Source organism: Humulus lupulus, chromosome 9 (assembly GCF_963169125.1).
Source record: "Humulus lupulus chromosome 9, drHumLupu1.1, whole genome shotgun sequence".
Classification (NCBI taxonomy): Eukaryota; Viridiplantae; Streptophyta; class Magnoliopsida; order Rosales; family Cannabaceae; genus Humulus; species Humulus lupulus.
The window spans coordinates 42,574,756-42,599,156 of NC_084801.1; positions in this window are offsets into that span (position 1 = coordinate 42,574,756).

Consider the following 24,401-nt stretch of genomic DNA (forward strand, 5'->3'; position numbering starts at 1 on the left):
CGCTTGCCAGAAGAGCAGCTGGTCAGTACGACGAACAGACATACCTGCTAGGATGAAAGTAGTTACATTCTCCATTAGCACTCCGCGAGAATCATACCACCACCCGCAAAGAGCGCCTAACAGCCCTAAACACTTGGTCAAGACTCCTGAAGAAGAGGACAGCAACTACCTGCGAGAAGAAAGGGATATTTCCCTATCAGTTATGCTCAGTCGCAACCTGGTGTGAGGGGGACAGTATAAATACAAACTCTCCACCATAGTGGAGGGAGTTCAGAAAAATAGCCTACCAACGAGCACCGAAAACATACCGAGCAGCTTGGCTTGGTACTTAGCAGCGATTCTGCCATACTGTATGGTATTTTACACGTAGAAGTCCACTTGTAATCCCTTGTGATCTTGTGTAAACCTTCAAGATTAATACAAATCTAAGAGGAAGTAGGTCATTACCAATCTTTGGGGCCGAACCTCTATAAATCCTGGTGTTCTCTATTATTTATTGCTCAGTGTTACTAGGTTCTTGGCTCATTTATTGTTCATCGATTATCTAATTCAAAGCTCTCTAATCAATTATTTGACTCCGCATCAGTTGGCTAAAATACCAGTCAACATTAGGAATCACAAGTATTTCTCAACACATGAGAACTTAGATTATGGTCTGAGAATGAATATAATAAAGAAGAATAAAGAGAGAGTTTTTGTCTGACAAAAAACTCTAAGAACTATTCTGAATTGTGTATTGTTGTATCTGATGTATATTTCTCTTATTCTTCTATATCATATATATAGAGATTTATGTTACCTTATTATTCTCAATAATAATAGTAATATAAATATATTATAATAATGATGATAAGATTAGATTTTAGGTAAATGTCTAACTTACCATATTTGAAAAAATAATTTTCAAATTATTAAATAATTAAATAAATAAAATAAAAACTACACAGATACAATTTTGTATAGGTGGTACATGCATGGCACAGTCCTTAGAATGTATCAAGTGTGTACTGCTATTCCCTTTTCAGGGATTTTTTATATTTCTTTTATTTAATTATTTAACTAAATCAATCTCCCACAAAATAAATTATTTATCTTTTTAAGGAAAATATGACAACCATATTTCAAAATTTAAATTCAAAATTCAAATTGATGATCACCATTATCATCATCTTTTAAAATTCAATAAATCAAAAACTATTTTTTTATTTACCAATTTTATTTTCTCCCACTCAAATAAAATAATTAATTTCAAACATTTATTTATAAATATGAAATTCAAAATTTTATATATTTAAATTAATAAATATATTTTCAAAATTTAATAATTAATTCTAAATTAATTATTCAACCTCAATTATCATATAATTGTATAGTTGACCTAAAGAATAAAATTCTTTTCACATTCCCAAATTACAGTTATACCATTGTATCAACTTTTACCTTGATATGGTGTTGATAAAGCCACCCAGGGGACCTATGGACCTATAATATCAAGCTCCAATAAATATTACATTATTAATCAAAGCACTTTGATTAAATAATCATATTTATTAATCTCATGATTACTCCACTAAAAATATGAGATTAAACTCTTGATAATTATAGACATATATTTACTGAGTACTTTATTAAGATTAAAGTGTCCATTGATATAATCATTACATACATTGTTAATCCTCTATTAATGGTTCATAATTAAAAGGGAATAAAATTACCATATTGCCCTTTTAGCTATATCTTGTTCTTAGAGTACCATTGACTTTACTAGTGAAGGTTGTGTCACAACAAGTTTGCGACGTGAGCACTCATAACCTTTTCAGTTCCAAAAGTCAACTCAATAGGGAACCATTATTCAAACTATAAGAAGGTATATATTTCATATCTGTTAAACTATGTCCCCAGCCATATACATCATTGAGTCCCCGAAATAATTATTCATAGCCTGATCATTCTGACAAACCTTAACACATGAATCAAAGGATAAGATGACACATATAGGAGTTCATAGTAACCTCAGGATTAAGATCATCGTGTATATGATCATCATTTGATGTGTTTGATCAATACTATGAAACAGTGTTTAAACAAGTATTAACAAATCACATCTGGTTCAGTTCTACATACTCTCAACATGCAAAGTACCTCCACTAAAGTGTCCTACTACACTAGGAACCCGGATCTAGATCACATGTATTCATAATAATAGTTGACCGTACTAGTAGTAATTAATCTAAAGATTCCATAACTTTATTTTATTGCTAACTATTTAAGTTTATTATCTTAATCTCGATCCTCCCATACCAATATGAGATTAAGACCACATAGATAAACTTTGGAATTTTCTGATATTCACTTAATATTATCATATAATATCGGACATAGTCTATATATATAATAATTCAATTCAATTATTTATTTCATTTAAAATATTTGTCAACTATAATTGCTTTAAGGGCACTATTCCCAACAACTCCCTGCCACACATTAACGAGGATGACTCCTTTCTTTGCAGTTTACCACAGAGACCCACCACCCTTGCTTCATTTTGAGCATGTTCGCACAAAAGTGTCAGCTATGGAGGACACTCTCAAAGCTCGAGACGATGTATTGGATCTTGTTGAATTAAATCTCCATCGCGCACAACAAAAGATGAAGCACCAAGCTGATCGTAAACGTCGGAATGTGCAATTTTCAGTGGGGGACTTGGTGTATGTTAAGCTCTGCCCATATCGACAGAAGTCAGTGGCTCAACGCAAAAATGAGAAACTTGCCCCTTTTTTCGGCCCTTTTCCAGTTCTAGCACGCATTGGCACAATTGCCTATCGCCTCCAGCTCCCTCCGGACTCCAATATTCATCTAGTGTTTCATGTGTCTTTACTTCGTGCAGCCTTGGTACCGCACCAGTAGGCTTCAACCATTCCACCTGATCTCATAGTAGAATTGGAATGGACTCTCACCCTTGAGAAAGTATTAGATGTTCGCCCAGGTACTCATAAGGCTCCTCCATAAGTTCTAGTCAAATGGACCAATCTGCTAGATTTTGAAACTACTTGGGAAGATTTTCCACTCATACAATGACAGTTTCCTTAATTCCACCTTAAGGACAAGGTGAGACTTTGGGCAGGGGTATTGATAGACCTCATCTGACCTATGTATATGCACGTAAGAAAGGGAGTGATGAGATGGATGCTCAGTCTCCAGCTGAGAATTAAAGGGATAACAAGATGTAAGTTTGTTACAAGTGTTGGGGTAGTCTAAGTGAGGGTACAGTGAGTTTATGTTGTACCTTCGTGAGTTAGCAATAAGAAGAAACTAGAGAGTAGTGGAAAAGGTGTGGAATGTATGAGTAAGTTTGTATTTGGAGAGATACAGGATCTCGGAATCCTGTTAATTCAATCAACCATTCAATTCATCTAATTCTTCTCTACTATTTTGCTATCTTTGTGTTAACCATTGGCAGGAATATCCTATCAGAATCACTAGAAAGAAAGTGAGTTTGGACAAGCTCAGGGACATATAGCTCTAAAAGTTTTTCTACTATGGACTCTAAAAGTTTTTCTTATGTCCACAATTTTGGTCCATTTTTGTGACAAATAATGGATGCCATTTTAGTTTGTTTTAATGGACTGGATTGGAAATATTAAGTTATTAGTTTTGAATACTAATGAATTTGATTTAACTAAGAATTTATTTGTTTTATAATGATATTGAAATGTTTATTTTACAAGAGAATATTTAAATTTTTTATTAAATGAGGCCCAACACCTCTAAAATTCAAGGTTTTCTTAAAAAAATTAAATAAAACTTTAATTTGCTGTAAAAAAATGATATTTTTGGAGGCCCAATCAAGGCCCTAAATTTGAATAAAGCCCAAAAAAAAAATTTAAACCCGATCAAAAAAATCCAATTCGACTTGAAAATTCGAAACCCAAATCCATACAAATTTGATTTACTTTCGGGTGGGTTCGGTACCCCATTTTCCACCCGAAATCCAAAAATCCAACCCGTGTGTACCCCTCCTCCAAGTTTGAAAATTGTACACATTTACATAAGCTAAACATAAACACCAGTCAATTGCATTAATTAAGCGAAAATACAAACCAATTAACACAATAAACTCCATCTAAATCCAACAAAAATATCAATTCCAAAATTGACAAAATTGAAAATCAAGCAAAATATAAATATAAATCAATATCAAATTTTGCAATTAGAAAAAAGAATAAAAATAAATAGATAAATAATGAGATAGATAAACAAGAAATGAAGATTTGATTCATAGAATTTCATACCACTTGCCTTGAACAATGGAGATGCACATGCTTGGACTCGACAGGGACAGTGGAGTCATGGACAAAGTCGGTGCTGTGGCTTGAGACACCACTTGACCTCCTTCCTTGTTGTTGGTGTCGGGAAGTCGTGGATTGTAGTCTACATAGGACATAGACGCCGACGGTGAGAGATGAGAGAATGAGAGCCAAGAGGGAGGGAGGGATGAGAGAGGACCAGTGAGAGAGATTTGGAGAGGTGGGGCGAGTGATTGAGAGAGGCGGGATGCCGAGGCAGTGGCCGGCCGAGTGAGTGATAGTGAGGGAGAGTGAGTAGGAGCGGCGGAGAGGGATAGAGAAAGAGAATAGAAATTGAGAGAGACGAGGGAATAGGGTTTTGGAATTTGGTGGGTGTCAAGAGTGTGATTCTATGTATCCCGATCTGTGACTCTATTTCCTTAGAGTATCTTTGCTTGGTAGGAATTGGTTGGAGTGGAATGGATTCCTATTCCTATGTTTGGTTCCATATTTTGCCTAGGAATGCTTTTTCCAAAGGAATTACTTTTCATTAAAGTGCAAGAATATTTATTCCATTAAAAAATGGATGGAAAAGCCATTCATATATTGATTCATTTTTTAATCTCATTTTCACCCTTATTTTTTTCTTTATTTGTCTTTATTTTATGCCACTCACAAACCTATTTATACTTTGTTTTCTTCACTCTCTATATCTTGATTGTCTAGTATTTTCCTTAAATAATTGTTTATTTTCTCTTTGCTTGAATTTTTATTTTATTTTTAAGATGTTTAATAAATATTGGTTCTCTCAAGTAAAATATATTTCTCTAAAAATATATATTTATTTAATATATCTTATATTGATATTTAATACGTATATATAAAACATTTATTTATTTTCTAAAATTAATTTGTTTTATTATCTAAAAAAAACTACCATATATATTTTTTCAGTATTGAGGCATCTAAAATAAAATTAATTAAAACTAAATAAAATATTTTTTTATGAATTTTGTAGTAAAAAAAAGTGTTTATTATACATAAGATATAGTATAATATATTAAAAATGGTGTATATAATAAAAAATAACATTAAAAAATAATGATAATTTGATTTATATAAGAAAATCATTTACAAAATTAGAGTAATGGTATTTTAGTCAAAATAATATAAAGTTCATTTTGTTCCATTACTCATTCCAATATCTCTACCAAACAAAATAATCAAAATTTCATTCCTATTACCATTACTATTTCCATTCCATTTTTGTTTTGCAACCAAACGTCACTTTATTTCTTTTCTTTTTCTTCATAATTAGCAATATTAATAGATAATTAAATATAATATAATATATATAATCAAACTAGGAAATGATACTGCCAATTCGTTTATTATAATTAAAAATATAAATATTTTAAAAAATTTATATTTGGTTTTAAAATGTTTATCAATAATTGTACCTAATAAAACTGATTAAAAATGTAAATTATCCATTTTTAAATAAAAAAAGTATGAACGAGGCTTATGAAAGTAATGGTAGTAATCCAAAATAAGTTAAAATCTTTTTTACAAACAATATAGTTTTGAGTGTCTAATTACCTTTCTTAGTTTTTCAACAATTGTAATGATTGAGATGTATAATAACTATACCCTTATACTTTCTAGGGAATCTCACTCTTTGTGAGATTATTTTTAAAAAATAATTTATTTTTAATAAAAAAAAATCAAAGCATATGTTTAGATCAATGATAAGTATCATGTCTACTGAATAAGTGAAAGACAAAATATGAATTAAAATTCAAAGTAAAGTTAAAATCCTACATAGTATTTGTTGACTTACTTTTTCCCTGCCAATTTAATATGAGATATTAAAAGATAAACAAGGAAATACACAAGATTTTACGTGGTTCAGGTTATAAAAGAACCCTAGTCCACGAGACTTTGTTATTTAGTGAGCTTAAAGCTTGTGATGGCAAGCTTCAATGGTGATTCTCAGACAGCGTATATATTGCACTGAGTACAGAGTTTCTCTCTCTAAAAAATTGAATCATTTCCAAGGAGATACCCCAACCCTATTTATAGAGGTTGGGTTAATGTTAATCATCTCCCATTAATATTAGGGTATTAATGTTAACTTAATACACAAAGGGCTGTGTTACAATAAAGACTATGGCCCGCGCGAATTCTACAGGGCCCATTACATGAATCCACACACCAACTTTATGGGGAATATATCTGCATTTGCCAGGGTGTGGCGCACATTTTCCCATGTCAGAAGGCATTGTGGGAAATGCTGATTGTCGAGTGTACAAACTCGACACCCCTAATCGATGATCACCAAAAGTTGTTAGACGATCCTCTCGAGACCCACACTTGCAGTAGATCGATACTGTAACATCCCAAATTTCTTCATATGGCTTAGTGCCTGGATTAGGGGGTCGGGAGACAATAATTGTTTTAGTTATGTGCTAATATGGTATGAGCATGTCATTATGTGAATTATATTATAATATAACTATGCTTGCACGTTTAGAAATATTAAATATGCGTGTGGGCCCATTTTTTATAAGAAGGGTATTTTAGTAATTTGACCCATTTAGGGTATAATTGTAAATATGCGTGTGTGTGATTGAGACCGCATTATTATGTGGATATATTTGGGTTACTTGACGCGAGACGATCCTAGTGAGCAAGTTAGTAGAAAAGTCACAACAGGGATTAAATACCCGGCTCGGGGTGAGCCTATGGGTATTTTGGTAATTTAGTACATTACCAGAATTTATCGGGTAATGGGAGATTATATGATTATTATTTTGAGGTATTTGGGGATTTAGAGGAACACTCGAGGATTTACGGGAAGTGGCAATTGACAGTCACTAGAGGATCTAAGTTAGTTATAAGGGCATTTTGGACTTTTTGGCAAAAAGGGATATGTTTGGTTTAGGCAGCTGGAACCCTAGAACCATTCAGAAAGAAAGAAAGAGAAAAAGCACTCTCCCTCTCTCCCGTAGCTCTCTCTCTCCTTGGTAGTTTGTGAACTTTGAGAAAATTGAAGAAACAAAGCTTAGGAAATTGAAGAGTTAGACTTGTTGAACTTGGGGATTAGCTCAAGGGTGAAAATATCTCAGAGGTAAGGATCTGAACTCGAATTTATTTATGTCAATTCTATTGTTCTGTAGGAAGTTTAGAGTTTGCATGTGAGAGGGTTTGAAATTGAATTTTGGATTTTGATGAGTTTTCAACTAAGTTCTAAGTTAGGTTTCATTGCTGGAGCGGTGTTAAATTGGTTATGGGAATTGAATTGAGGTTTTAGGTTTGTTTTGAAGTGATTTGGGTAGGGTTTGATTGAAGAAAAACCCAAGAATTATGGGTTCGAAGGGGTTAGGTCACGGCCCGGTTCTTGGGGTGCCGCGACCCTCTTGAACCCAGGGAGCAAGAAAGGCTCTATCGCGAGGGCACGCCGCGGCGCCTGTTAGGCAGCGCGTGTTTAGTAAAATGGGAGGCTGAGCCTCTAACTTGGGGTGGGCCGTGGCGCTGGGGCATGGGGCTGCAACGCTTAAGGGGTTTTGAACCCCGAGAAGGTTTTTGAGTGCAGGAACTCAACCCTAAGGGCTCGAGATCGATCCTACTACCCAGTTTAGTGGAATTCGATGTCCCGGAGGCTAGGACTTTGTCCGAAAGCCTTTATTCACTCGTTTTGATGGGATTCTTTATCATGATTGTGACTAGGTTGTCGCTAGGGGCTCGGATCAGGGATCGTACTCAAGGGTCGTTCATTGGTAGCTTGCACTTGGACCAAAGGTAAGAAAACTGCACCCAGAATATGATGTACATGATTAGGGCTTGGCCTGAATGCTGAACATAATATTGATTTGGGTGTTGGCCCTGTAAATGAGCATGATTATGATTATGCTTGTGTATATATGTTTTAATGTATTACAATGCATTGTACCTGTATGTGTGATAAACATATTAAGTGATTGTTTGCTATGGCTAGGAAGCTTGGTTTATAAGTCGAGGACCTGTTGTTGTATTTGGTTAAGCATTGACTTACTAGTCGAGGGCATACTTGATTTAAGGGGCTTGGCTTATAAGTCGAGGGTTTTTTTGAGGCTCAACTTATAAGTCGAGGATCTGCAAGACTCGGCTTATGAGCTGAGACCGGCATTACACGCATTGAGCGCAGGTCACTGTGGCTGGGCCACCTTGGGAGTGCACCAAGCACTTGAATGACTCAGATGCCATAAGAATAAAAAGGGAGTGCAACATGCACTTGTACAACCCTATGGTTGCTGATCTGAATAGTGTTTATGCTTAGTTCCAGTTATTACTGCTAAGCCTGCTGTATTATTCCGTGAATTGTTTGAATATGTTTTCTTGTTGAGTCTTTTGGCTCACGGGTGCTTTGTGGTGCAAGTCAGGGTAAGGAGAAGCTTGACCATCCATAAGTTGGAGAGTGATAGCAGTGACGTGTACATATGCAGTTCGCTCAACCGCCACGGCCGAGAGATTTCAAGGAAGCTAGGGTTGGATCCAGTTTTGCCACCTAGGTCAGCTTATTTTGTAACCTTGGAATTGTAACCGGCTTTTAAACTTGTATTTTGGGATCCCATGTAAAGACCAAAGTTTTTGTTTAATGAAAATATTTATGACTTGACAAAAAGTTTAAATACCTAAACCCTTAGTGGCTTAATCACATGTTTAGTCCAAATGACTCATTTAGCGAGTCCAACACTAATTTTAAACACACATGGTAACAGACCCTAATTAGCAGGGCATTACAACCTGTCATTACTCTTGGATCCGAGGACCGGAATCCTAACTTGGAGAAAGACCAAGTTAAAAGGGTCCCTCGGGGTGTGACATCACTTGGACATCCTCTCCCTGAGGAAATACCTCGGGTCATGACCTCACGCGATTATTTATATCTCGGAGGCCGACTTGGAACGTGATCTCAATGGCAGACACCCTCGCCTGGGAGAAGGCCTTAGGACATAACCTCACCTGGAGGCACACCCGACTCGGTCGTTCATTGAAATACATCAATGAAATCGGATCTTGAGGACTCCATGGCCTGTCACTAATTACTCTCAATTGCCACATGTCGGATGGTCAAAACACGGACAACAGTATTATATTAATTTAAATGTTTAACCTAATAAATTAAGTAAGGAATAATATTAAAATTATCTATAATTAGTAAATATATCTGCGTTGTTTCTAAAAATTCTAAATTATACATAAATAAATTAATGTTTTGTTTGATGATGATTTAATAATAAAATTATATCAAAATTTCAAACCTTTTATTATATCAAAATTTCATTTTTTAAAATTTTTTCATCTTATACAATTCGCACAAAAAATAAATTATTAATACAAAAAAATAAATTAATATTATAGGGTCTTAATTTTCTTGAATATATTTTGAACTTATTAGTGTATTAAAAGTTCTATATATATTGTTTGCCAACGAACTCAATATTATCGCCACACCACATAATCTCGTGTGTCTTTCCAATTAGGAACATGACTTAATTAAAAATAGGCAATACTATATACCCTCTTGTTACATTATATTTAGAGATATTTGCATCAAAACCCCCTATTCTTTTCGAGTTCACACACTAATAATTCCAATAAAAAATTTTGACGGCAATACCCCCAATTGTTACGTTTTTATTGCAGCCGTCCACTTTTGAACGTTAAGTGTCAGTCTAAAATAATAATGTCCATGTGTCGTTGATTTATTAGTCCATGTAGTTAATGACATGGCAATATCTTGATGGTGTGTAATATTATAAATTAAAAAGAATTAAAGAATTAAAATTTTAAATTAAACTTATTATTTCAATCACCAAAAAATTTTAAAATAAATTTCTAACAAAATTGAAAACCAGTAACTTAAAAAATAAATAAAAATGTATTAAAAACTAAAATCATATATGAATGCATTAATAAATTAACCATAGATTCATCATCTCATCTTGTTCTTCACACTACTACAAAAACACCTTTTTATGACACATTTTTAGGACACTCACATAAATGCGAGTCCTAAAAAAGTTTCCTGGACCTTTTAGGACTCGCGTTGCGAGTCCTTATAGAATTTGTTTTAGGACTCGCTGTGTGTCCTAAAAGTTTGAGTTTTTTTTTTAACCAAACACCTCCTGGACTTTTGCGAGTCCTAAAAACTTATGTGTATCATAAAATTTTAAAATTTAAAAAGTTGGAGTTTTTTAGGACTCGCGTTGCGAGTCCTAAAAGAATGTTTTTAGGACTCGCATTCCAAGTCCTAAAAACATTCTTCGCGAGTCCTAAAAACTTATGTGTATCATAAAATTTTGAATTTTGAAAAATTTCGAATTCCCACCAATTTTTTTAAGTGTTCTCATTTAATTAATTATTTATTAGGAAATAATTAATAAGAAATAATTATTATGTGTTTGGGAAATAATATTTAACAATATGTTTTTTTTTAACATTTCATTTTTATTTTTTAAATGTTATATTCATATACATAATATATACCTAATCCTAATAAGCTAATAGATCTGCCGCCGCCTCCTTCCTTCTTCTTCAACCTCCTTCCTTCCTTCTTCTTCAGCCTCCTTCCTTCTTAACTCAGCCGCCTCCTTCCTTCTTCTTCAACAGAAAAACTCAGCCGCCTCCTTCCTTCTTCTTCTTCTTCTTCTTCAACAGAAAGAACTCAGCCCTTAGCCACTCATCATCAACAGTTGCGGACGACGACCGACGGTGGCGCAAATCTTCGGGCTGGGTGGTTCTCGGCGATGGCGGCGGATTCAAGCGACGCAGGGGCGAGAACTTTCGGGCTGGGTGGTTCTCGGCAACGACTACGGCTTCGAGCGACGCAGGGGCGACGACTTCAAGCTTCGACCAACGCATGCTCGGTCTAGGTGGTTCTTCTCGCCGACGGCTTCGGGCAACGTAGGGGCTCATCGGTGCAAGGCTGGGGCTCGACGGCGACGGCGACTGGTGGTTCTCGGCGCCTCCGTCAACCACGGTAGTTATTTCTGAATGTTATATATATATTGATTTAATATTTATTTAATATATAAATGTTATTTCTGAATTATATATATATTGATTTGAATTTTATTTTGGGTATGTTTTTAGTGTATAGATAATAATTTCAGATTATCAAGGGTATGTTTTTTGTGTATAGATTAATATTTCAGATTATCAATTTATTTTATTTTGGGTATGTTTTTAGGGTATATTAATAGTTTAGGTATTTTGTGTTTCATTTTCAAATTAGTTAATGTTTAACTAATATGTTGTGTTTGTATCTGGACTGTCTGATTTTGTTTATATGTTGTGTTTGCAGGTTTTTAAAATTTGGGGATGTCCGATTTGCAGTTGATATGCTGCCGGTTTTCTAAGAAAATTTATGGACTCATGTAGATTTAATTATATAAAATTGTTGTTTATCTTTAGAATTAATTAGAATGGCTGTTAATTGTTGTGTCTCATTGAAAATAATGTACAAATTTTGTTATTTTAATTTATAAGTTTTCAGATTTGTATATAAATGTTTCATTAAAAATTTATTTTTAATTTAAAATAAAAATAAATTATTTTTAAAAAACTAAAAATAAAATTTTTCAGGACTAGCAATGTGAGTCATAAAAACTTAATTAAAGGCACTCAACCAGATTTTTTAGGACTCGCATTGCGAGTCCTAAAAACATTCTTTTAGGACTCGCAAAGTCAGTCCTAAAAACTTAATCAAAGGCACTCAATCAGATTTTTTAGGACTCGCACAGTTTTTTTAGGACTCGCATTGCGAGTCCTAAAAAACCTTAGTTTTTAAGGCTCTCAAATAGAGGACTCGCGCCCCACGAGTCCTACAAAAATATTTAGGACTCGCAATGCTAGTCCTAAAAAACCGTTTTTGTAGTAGTGTCATCACCGTAAATCCATTACCCAAAAACTTGATTTATAGATCTAACCCACACCACTAAGCCCATTTCAATATTCATCTTAGAACATTCATATCATTATATACATATATATTTATTTGTACACACACAACCTAGAGAACTTCTAACACACACACACACACGTATATATACTAGGTAGAAGCAACGTGCAATAGACGTTTGCTTAGTTTTAAAATTGTAAACATTGTCTATAATTTTAATAAAAAATACAATAATATTTAAAAAGAAATTAATAATAGAAATAAAATAATAATAGAAAAATTCATAGTGTAGACAGTAGTATACATGCATCAACTATTTTTAGTTTTTAATGTATCTCACAGTGTCATTTAGTGAATTTGATGAAGAAAAAGAGCTACAATCACTTGATAAAAAACAAACTATCACACAAATTTATAAGATAAAATAATGATATATGTTTTTATTATTTTTAAATAAATATGATTTAATTATTTAAATTATCATAAAATATTTTAAAAATATTCTATTTTAATAGATTAATTTATTTATTTTTGTTCTAGTTTTTGAATTTGGCAGTGACAACAAAAGATTATATATTATATGTTTAATATAATATTAAGTTTAAGTTTAATCAAAATTTATTTAAGTTATAAAATATATGGTTTTATTATTATTAAATAATTATCATTGTAAAATATCTCAAAAATATCTTATTTTAATTTGTTTAATTATTATTCATTTTACAATTTACTGTTAAATATAGGAATATTCCGTTAAAGTTAATAAAAAAAAAATAAAAAATTGTTAAAACTAAAGATTTTCATTATCTATACTTTTTATATAGAAGAGATATACACAAACATAGATCCAAGTAATATACCTAGAAATTCATTAATATATTAACCATAAATCCATTGCCCAAAAACTTTATTTCCACATCTAACCCATACCATTAAGTCTATTTCAATGTTCATCTTCAAACATTCATATCATTATATACATATATATATATATATACACAACCTAGAGAATTTCTAACACACACATACATATATACATATATACACACACAAACATAGATCCAAGTAATATACCCAGAAAATTTGTTGGACCTTCATGAAAGTAACCATCATCAACTCACTGGAGTTTGCAGGTGGCAGTTGGGGGCGACGCATGAGGACAACGGTGCCACACCCAGATTTGTTCGTCTTGGAGCCTGTCGTTATCGTCCCAAGCCACCATCATTGTTTGTAGAGCCCAAGCTGCAGCCATCGTTCGTGAAGCCCAAGCCCAAGCCCGCCGTCGCCGTTCGTGGAGCCCAAGTCGCCGTCGCCGTTTATATTTTTCTAGGGATTTGCTCGCACAAAGGAGGAACATGTCGTTCATGGTGGTCATGAGAGACTATTGAGTTGGTTGGCGAATGGTTTAGGTTCGGGGAGAAGAAGAAACGCATAGATTTAAAATTTATTTTCTATATTTTAATTAGTTAATTAAATTTATTTTCAAAATAGCTTTTAAATGTTTAATTCTTTTTAATTTAGAATATTATGCATCATCAAGTTATTGTCATGTCATTAACTACATGGACTAATAAATCAACGACACATGGACGTCATTATTCCAGACTAGCACTTAACGTTCCAAAAACATAATAGTCACGAGTATTGTCGTCAAAATTTTTTATTGGGATTATTAGTGCATGAACTCGAAAAGAATAGGGATTTTACCGCAAATAACTCTTATATTTATATCATTTTGTTAATATATAATATAGAATTTATAATTTTAAATTATATAAATATATATACTACAAAAATTAATTCCACATACATTAATTAAAATATATACTTTCCATAGGGCACCTTTAGACTTTCCAGTATATACTGTAAAATTCACAAAAATAAATTATATAACCAATAAAAGAAGAAAAACCAATCAATAAACACAAATAAAAGAAACCATAAATACAATCAATATGTAATAACAATAATAATTACAAATAAATATAAAATGATTAAAAAAATAAGTGTAAAATTTAAATAAATAAGATAATAAATATTTAATGAAGATAATATTTTAATTAGTTAAATAAAAATGTATTATTTATGTAATTTATAAATCATTAAACAATATAATATATTATTAAAAAAATGACATTAATAAAATCTTCAACATGATATTATCTAAAAAAAATAGTCATTTCCATATTACTAAGAATTTTTTTCCATATAATTTTATTCTATGATAAATTGAATAGATATATATATATATTAAAATACCTTTGGTTTTTATCTTTTAGTTTTATGGATATATATAATTTTGCATCTTCTAAGATTATGATTGTAATTTATCCACAACTCTTAATATATAGATGTTGTTCTTACAAAATAAATTCCGAGCTTTACATAGTTAATAAATATTAAAAAGAAATAAATTCATTATAACCAAAACTCAATTATTATTATTATTATTATTATTTAATGATACGTTTTTAACATTTTCATCAACTCAACTAGAATGTGAAACTAATATTATCAAACTAACACTATAAAATAATTAGGCAGAAAATACTTAGTCAAAGATTAATAAAAAAAAATAGAGAATTTTACACAAAGTTCCAAAATTAACACCTTTGTTACATTTATACTGCCATACAACATTTTTTTTTCTTTTTTACTGTTTCAATTTAACTTTAATATTATTATATAAGTTTATCCTATTTACACAAATATTATTTATATGGTACCGCTTACCTTATCACATTTTTAAACATTTTAATTTATATTTTACTTCCTTACACTCTCTCTCATCTCTTTCTACTATTTTCTACGATCACATCACGTCTTATCCTTCTATTTTTTGAACTTTCTTACACTCTCTTTCCACTTTTTTTTTTCTTTTGCAGTATCTTTCCACTCATTTTTAAAACACTCCATGTAATGATCCAAAAATGCTAATAGAGTTTAGTGCATTGATTAGTGTGTCGGGAGTGTATAATTAGATATGTGTGTGATTAATTGATTAAATGCGTGAGTATGTGGCATGCATGATATATATATATATATAATGATATAAATATATTTATATGCATGTTTATAAGTATTAGATATGCATGTGGGTATGTTAGTGTTTATAAGGGCATACCTGTAATTTTGGCCCGTTAAGGGCATAAATGTGATTATATGTGTTAAATGATTGATGCCACATTATTATGTGGATATATTTGCAGTACATGGCTTGAGGCGATCCTAGTGAGCGGATTAGCGGAATAGTCACAACGGGCTTTAATACTCAGCTTGGGTGATTCTATGGGTAATTTGGGAACTTCCAGAACATTTTAGGGTTTATTGAGTAACGAGTAAGTATTTGGTAATTATTTGGGTATGCCGAGATTAATTGGGAATTGGTAGGATGACTTGAGAAATTAGCAGGAATCAGAAAAATGATTGTTTTACCCCTTAGAAGTAATTAGAGGGCTGGGTTAGTGTCAAGGGCAGTTTGTGTTGGGATTTTATGCCCTAATTAAAACCTAAATTCTTTGTAATCTCATTTTATTATCAATAAAAGAATAGAAATTACTTTTTGACTTGGTCAATCACTTTGCATACATGTTTTATTTTCATGATTATTTGTTTAATATAAACTTCTATTAAATCCCGAGCATATAGCTAATCTTATTTATAGTGACATAATCACAGTGGAATATAAATATGATTATATGTTCAAAATAAGTTAGTCCTAAGATTAGTCAGTGCACAGGATTTACACTGACTTGCTAATCTACGATATGATCTACTTACACATTATAGTGTTATGTTCTTTCTAGAACATTAGCAAAGTAGATAAGATCAGATGTATTTGTTACATCGGACAGGACCGATATTGACAGTTGATAAGATAAGTAAACATACCGTTATTATTGTTGTTGCGGTTTTTCACCAACAGTGAATTGTATGAATAACTAGGATGGATTAGTACTTAATGGTAAACTGTAATAAGAAAATGATGTTATATTATTTTATAATATAATGTAATATTATAATATAATTTTTTAGATTAAATAAATGTGACAAAGTGTGTCACATATTGTAACATATTTGGTGTTACAAATTTGTAACTTCCAAATATTACCCTTTATTGTGTAAAATTGTTGTTACACAATATTGCGATGAATTTCATAAAGCCATATGTGATATGACTGTTAGAGATATGATTTTAACCCCAATAATGTGTTTTGGGAGTTACAAAATCATTTGGGAGGGTTTGGAACCGTTTGGAAAAACAGCACATTATTTAGGGCTGAAAATGGTCGGTGGCCGCGGCCACTAATGTCTTTGGCCGCGACCACAAGCCAAAAACTGACCATTTTTTCAGTTTTTTCAATCTTTGTTGAACGGCTCAAAAAACCCAAATAACTCCCAAATCTCATTTTTAATTCTATATCAATCCAATTAAACATTGGTAACAGCCATGGGGGTTGGTGGAATTTGAAATTCAAAGGGTGTCTCTAAACTCTATAAATAGGAGCCTATAGCTCACTTGTAAGACACAACATTTATATCCATTAGAGCACTTGCCTAGAAACACCTTGAGGCTTGATAATTCCAGAAAGCTTTTCCAATATCTGAGAGAGATCCCTTAGTGCTTGAGTTAGGGGGAAATAAGCTTTTGGACAAAGGTTTTAAACCTTGTTCAAGTTGGTGATCCCCAACACTCTTCACTTAGGTTGTGTAAGTGAGAGTTTTCTTTGTTTTGTTCTTACAATTTCCTCTATTGCTTTTCTTTCATTCCTTTTGTTTTATTTACTTGTAATTTTGTTTAGAGTTGTAATCATATTTTCTTGTGTTCCAAACACTATTACTTTATTTGTAATCTTTTGCTTAGAGTTGTATTTTTGACTATTCCATTCTTCTTCTTCTTCTATTTTTTTTATTTGTACTTTCAGTTATAGAGTTGTAACCTTATTTAATCAATCTATATTTATTTGTAATATTTTTGCATAGAGTTGTAATATTATTATCAATTTCCATTGAGGCAAGACATTTTTTCCTAACATTCAAAAGCTTATCCCTTTTTTGTTTCAATGGAAGGGGAGACAATCAAGATCATGAACCAAGACCTAGTGAGATTGGATAGGTTTGATGGATCCAATCTTACTAGGTGGCAAGACAAGGTGAGGTTTCTTTTAACCACTCTCAAAGTCGCCTACATCCTTGAGTCTTCCTTGACACCTCTAGCCGAGCCATCCGACAAAGACACTCCCGAGGATGTGGAGAAGAGAAGGAAGAGGGAGGAGGACAATCTCCTTTGTAGGGGTCATATCCTCAACGCCCTATCCGATAGGTTCTATGACCTCTACACGGAGACCAAATCGGCCAAGGAGATATGGGATGCACTTGAGAAAAAGTTTAAGGCGGAAGAGGAAGGTACCACAAAGTTTTTGATATCTCAATACTTCGATTTCAAATTTTTTGGTGATAAACTTATTCTTCCTCAAATTCATGAATTGAAAATAATTGTTAACAAATTGAAAGTGCTAAAGATTGAGCTTCCCGAGGCCTTTCAAGTTGGTGCTATAGTGGCTAAATTACCACCAACTTGGAAGAGCTATAGGAAAAGAATCCTTCATAAAAATGAGGATTATTCTTTGGAGGAAATCCAAAAACATATTCGAATCGAAGAGGAATCGATATGTAGAGATAAACTTGTGGAGGGGTCTAATGGAGAGACTTCCAAAGCAAATGCGATGTCACAACCAAAACATCCCAAAACAAAGGGAAAAAGGGTAATGAGAAACCTTTGGGTCCAAAAACCAACCCAAACAAGTTTAAGGGCGAGAAATGTCCTTGCTTTGTGTGTGGGAAAAAGGGTCACTATGCTAGAGAGTGTAGGCATAGAAAAGACCAACAAGGACCTAAGGTGAACGCAACTCAAGAGGAAAACATAGTTGCTACCCTTAGTGAGGTGAATGCGGTCCAAGGAAAGGTGAAAGGGTGGTGGTATGATACATGTGCCATCATCCATGTCACCTATGACAAATCATTGTTCAAGACCTTTGAAGAGTCAAAGGGCAACCATGAGATACAAATGGGCAATGAGGACAAATCCAAGGTACTTGGCAAAGGTACCATTGGAGTCTTTTTCACCTCCGGCAAGAAAGTTACATTAGTGAATGTACTTTATGTTCCCGAAATGAGTAGAAACTTGGTAAGTGGTGATTTGCTTGGCAAGCCTAGCATTAAAGCCGTTTTTTAGTCCGGTAAACTTATACTTGCCAAATCAAATATATTTTTGGGAAATGGGTACTCTTGTGAGGGTATGGTAAAATTGCGCACCAATGATGTAACTTTCAATGTTATAAAAAAAAATGCTGATTCCGCCTACATTGTTGAGTATGATTCTTTATTTTTGTGGCATCTTAGACTATCACATATAAGTTTTTCAACCATGAAAAGAGTAGTAAAATGTGGTATGATTGCATGCAATATTAAAAACTATGGTAAATGTGAAACATGTGTTAAGGCTAAAATGATTAAGAAACCATTTCCTAGTGTAGAAAGATCATCTAATTTACTAGATTTAATCCATAGTGATCTTTGTGAATTAAATGGTGTTTTAACTAGAGGTGGTAAAAGGTATTTTCATACTCTTATAGATGATTTTAGTAGATATACCTATGTGTTTCTTTTAAAGCATAAAGATGAAACTTTTGATGCTTTTAAATTGTATAAATTAGAAGTTGAAAATCAACTAAATAAAAAGATTAAGGTGCTAAGAAGTGATAGAGGAGGAGAGTACTTCTCTAATGAATTCAATACATTTTGTGAAGAAAATGGTATAATTCATGAGTGCACTGCACCTTATACACCACAACACAATGGTGTTGCCGAAAGGAAAAATAGGACTTATCTAGAGATGATAAATTCTATGTTGGTGTTTTCTAAGTTGAACTTCAACTTATGGGGTGAAGCGCTTTTAACCGCTTGTCACATTCTTAATCGAATACCGATGAAGAAAAATGAGATATCTCCATATGAGTTATGGAAAGGAAGAAAACCCAACATAGGGTACTTCAAAGTGTGGGGGTGTCTTGCATATTGCAAGAAAAACGAACCTAATAGAACAAAGTTAGGTTCGAGAGCCATAAAGTGTGCTTTTGTTGGTTATGCCAACAATAGCAAAGCTTATAGGCTATTAGAATTAGAGTCTAATATTATGATTGAATCTAGAGAAGTTGAATTCTTTGAGAATATGCTATGTGACAACAATTCTCAAGCTTCAACATCTCTAAAGGAGAATTTGTTATATGAGAACAATTCTCAAGCTTCTACATCCAAAGTTGATTCTCAAGAGGAGAATTCTCAAAAGGATGTAAAGTAACCCTTTGAACCTAGAAGAAGTCAAAGGCTTAAAAATCATAAAAGTCTAGTAGTGGATGAGATAGATTCTCAACGAATTTTATTCTACATGGTAGAAGGAAATAGAGAGGAAGTCATTAGGAAAATTCCTATTGTACTTCTCGTTGAGGATGATCCTAAGACTTATAGAGAAGCTATGCAATCGAGAGATAGTGAATTTTGGAAAGAAGCCATCAATAATGAGATGGATTCCATTCTTTCCAATAACACTTGGGAATTGGTAGACCTCCCACCGGGGTCTAAGCCAATTGGGTGTAAGTGGGTATTTAGGAGAAAATACCACACTGACGACACTATCCAAACCTTCAAAGCTAGATTAGTAGCTAAAGGGTTTAGCCAAAAAGAGGGTATCGATTATTTCGATACCTAAGCGCCTGTTGCAAGAACAACTTCTATAAGAATTTTGTTCGCTTTAACTTCTATACACAACTTATATGTTCATCAAATGGATGTCAAAACGACATTCCTTAATGGTGACCTCAATGAGGAGGTCTATATGGAACAACCCGAAGGGTTTGTCCTACCAAAATATGAACATAAAGTTTGTAGATTTGTAAAATCCTTATATGGATTGAAACAAACTCCTAAGCAATGGCATGAGAAATTTGATCAAGCCATCATGTCTAATGGGCTTAGATATAATAATGGAGACAAGTGTTTGTATTCCAAAACTTGTAAGGGATATGTGATCATTGTTTGCTTATATGTGGATGACATGCTTATTCTAAATAATAGCATGAAAGGGATAGAAGAAACGAAGAGGTTTCTATCATCAACCTTCAAGATGAAAGATCTTGGAGAAGTTGATACCAAACTCGGTATCAAAGTAAAGAAACATAGTGGGGGTTTTGCGTTAGGGCAAGCCCACTATGTTGAGAAATTATTGAACAATTTAACCATCTCAAGGTTAAAGATGCCAATACTCCATTCAATCATAGTGTAAAACTAGAGAAGAATGAAGGAAGAGCGGTGGCTCAATTGGAGTACGCTAAGTGCTATAGGGAGTCTAATGTACGATGCCCAGTGTACTAGACCTGATATAGCATTTGCGGTAAGTAAACTTAGTAGGTTTACAAGTAATCCAAGTGTGGATCACTGGAAGGCAATTGGAAGAGTCCTAGGTTATCTCAAGAAAACCAAAGGACTAAGCCTTCACTACTCCAAATTTCCTCCGATATTAGAAGGATATATAGATGCAAGCTGGATATCCAATCATGGGGACAACTTGTCCACAACTGGTTGGGTATTTACACTTGGTGGAGGTGCAATTTCTTGGGGTTCCAAGAAACAAACCTGTAGATCTCATTCCACTATGGAAGCAGAGTTCATAGCTCTAGCTTCTACCGGCAAAGAGGCCGAATGGTTAATGGATCTGTTGATAGAGATTCCCCTAATCAAAGATAATGTATCTACTATATCGATACATTGTGATAGCCAAGCGACATTGGCTAGAGCATACAACGGAGTGTATAATGGGAAGTCTAGACATATTAGTCTAAGACATGGATATGTAAGAGAATTGATTCAAAGAGGAGTCATCTCAATATCCTATGTGAGAACAAGTGAAAATCTGGCGGATCCTTTCACTAAGCCACTAACAAGGGATTTAGTGGCTGCATCATCTCGAGGGATGGGACTTAAACTCCCTAAAGAGATTCATGATTGATGGTAACCTATCTTAACACTAGTTATTCAACTAATGTTAGGTTCAATAGGTAATAACAAGTCAATCAAGTGAATATTAGTTGTACTCAAAACAAGTCCCATCTGAGATATTGAGTACTTGTGTGTTATCAAGTGGAGGGTTAAAACCGAAAGGTTTTTTAATAGAATTCAGTCTTGTAAAGACAAGTATTTTTGGTAACAAAATACTGTAAGAATTCTACCTATATGGACCTAGGGGTGGTGCCGCCTCTCATGAGAATTGGGAGTATTCTCAAGAACGCCCATGAATGGAAAGTGCACATGGCCATTAACGGTGCAAAGCGAGACATAGATGTCTCAAGTGAACATCGCAAAGGTGTGTGTGTTATCACTGATTTGTTATCATGAAAAGATGGTTCAATGCCTAGTGCAACCTAATTTTCGACAAATTTTGTGATAATTACACTATAGTAAAGTTCAAGTTGAGAAACACTTTGCTTTATGAACTAATGCAATGACTCCTATAAGAGAGTGTTCTTATTTAATCAAGTGGGGGATATGTTATATTTCAAAATATAATGATTGATTAAATAAGTGTTACAATAGATAACTATTTAATATAGTGGGGGAATGTTATATTATTTTATAATATAATGTAATATTATATTATATTATAATATAATGTTTTAGATTAAATAAATGTGACAAAGTGTGTCACATATTGTAACATATGATAGAGAGTTACAATATTTAGATATATGAGATATATCCAAATAATGTAACATATTTGGTGTTACAAATTTGTAACTTCCAAATATTACCCTTTATTGTGTAAAATTGTTGTTACACAATATTGAGATGAATTTCATAAAGCCATATGTGATATGACTGTTAGAGATATGATTTTAACCCTAATGATGTGTTTTGGGAGTTACAAAATCATTTGGGAGGGTTTGGAACCGTTTGGAAAAACAGCACATTTTTTAGGGTTGAAAATGGTCGGTGGCCGCGGCCACTGAATGTTGGTGGCTGCGCCCTGTGGGACAGAGGCTAGTGGCCGCGGCCACTAATGTCTCTGGCCGCGGCCACAGGCCAAAAACTGACCATTTTTTCAGTTTTTTCAATCTTTGTTGAACGGCTCAAAAAACCCAAATAACTCCCAAATCTCATTTTTAATTCCATATTAGTCAAATTAAACATTGGTAATAGCCATGGGGGTTGGTAGAATTTGAAATTCAAAGGGTGTCTCTAAACTCTATAAATAGGAGCGTATAGCTCACTTGTAAGACACAACATTTCTATCCATTAGAGCACTTGCCTAGAAACACCTTGAGGCTTGATAATTCCAGAAAGCTTTTCCAATATCTGAGAGAGATCCCTTAGTGCTTGAGTTAGGGGGAAATAAGCTTTTGGACAAAGGTTTTAAACCTTGTTCAAGTTGGTGATCCCCAACACTCTTCACTTAGGTTGTGTAAGTGAGAGTTTTCTTTGTTTTGTTCTTACAATTTCCTCTATTGCTTTTCTTCTCATTCCTCTTGTTTTATTTACTTGTAATTTTGTTTAGAGTTGTAATCATCTTTTCTTGTGTTCCAAACACTTTTACTTTATTTGTAATCTTTTGCTTAGAGTTGTATTTTTGACTATTCCATTCTTCTTCTTCTTCTATTTTGTTTATTTGTACTTTCAGTTATAGAGTTGTAACCTTATTTAATCAATCTATGTTTATTTGTAATATTATTGTATAGAGTTGTAATATTATTATCAATTTCCATTGAGGCAAAACATTTTTTCCTAACAAATGATAATACTCAAGGATGTTGGCAATGAATTATCAAGAGAAGAAAAGTGATCACTCCTTTTTACGCGATTCGGAGGTTAAAATCCCCCTAGTCCATGAGTCAATATTATTATTGTTTCTCTTTTCTTGCTATTTTTACAGAGTATTTGCCTTACAAGAAGAATCCAACCCTTTGCACTACCCAGGGTCTTGGTATTTATAGGAGAATGATCTCTGAGTAGGCATTGGGGTCATCCCGTGATCTCTTTATCCTTCACGTCATCTCTGTGACACTAATGATTAATATCTAAACCTTACACTGAAGTGTGGTCTAATCAGTAGGTAAAAATGGATAATGGGTCGCATGGCCTAAATCAGGTGTGGGATGTCTGATGATGCACGTTTATATTGCGTATCCGGGAATTCGGGAATAAAACAGACACGTGATGTCTGTTATACGCACGTTTATATTGCGTGGTTGACTTTATAAAGATCTTGGGATATGTCAGGCCTCTGATGCACCACGAGCTTAATGTAGTGTTAGCTCATGCCTTTTGATGCCATGTTGACAATGGTTCCAAGTGATAAGCAGCTAAACGATCCACCAGCTCGAGTTATTTATTTAGGGGATCGTACCAAATTTATCCGGATGAATGGTGAACCCGTGGCACCTTGATTATGCCTCTTTATTAGTTCGCATCTCCCGAGCTGCCTCAACAAGGTACATGCTGATATTCAGGGCGTACATTTGCCCCCAAGCCCTTGCCCGTGATCTATGACGTCACTTTTGTCTTTCACGGTGGGGGCTTTTAAACTTCCTTTTCGATTATCCAGACCCTGTGTGTTACTTGAGTATCGGACACGTGGAACGCCGCGATTGGCGTCTGTTTGGGTTTCAAGGATCGTATTAAATGACCTGGCCACCTTTTTGCCGTTGTTTTGTATTTCAGGTTATGACCCTCGTATCTCGCATTAATTTAATCGGACGGTCCTCGTTTCCTCATGCCTCTTACGTATAAATAAGGCTGGCAGTTTTCAGTACTTATCACCCTTCATTCGAAATTTTCCTTTATTTTCTCTCTTTAGAAATTTTAAAAAGCTCTTCTTCTTCTTCTTCTTCTTCTTCTTATTCTACTTATAATCTCAAAAATTCCCATATTCTTGCCACAAGAACCTTTCAGAAGTCCAGCCTTAAGGAATCTTCCTGGACTCCCACTTCTACGCTGTCAGCAACCTTCGTTTGGAAAATACATTGTAAGTTTCCTACTCGTTGTATGTTTTGATTTCCCTTTTTCTTTGTTATGCAAACATACATCTCATAGTCGTAAATAGTAGGTTGTTTCTGACTGGA